Here is a 253-nt window from a genome sequence, read left to right on the forward strand (position 1 = left end):
CCATTCTGTGATTCTATGATGATAATTCATCTGGACATCTTGCCAGCAACAGCAGCATCTTTAGAAATCCATCATATTCCACACTGATACTTGTCTAATCAACTATTTCTTTTTAAATTAATAGAGGATAGGACTCAAATTCAGAGTGATGAGAAATCTACTTACTTGTTGTTTCCATGCATAAACAAAGCCAAAATTTGGATCTCGCTGCTTAATGTTCAGATTTTTCATACCGCATTCAACTTCTTTCCCT

Source organism: Eurypyga helias, unplaced genomic scaffold (genome assembly GCF_000690775.1).
Source record: "Eurypyga helias isolate BGI_N326 unplaced genomic scaffold, ASM69077v1 scaffold26672, whole genome shotgun sequence".
NCBI classification, from domain to species: Eukaryota; Metazoa; Chordata; class Aves; order Eurypygiformes; family Eurypygidae; genus Eurypyga; species Eurypyga helias.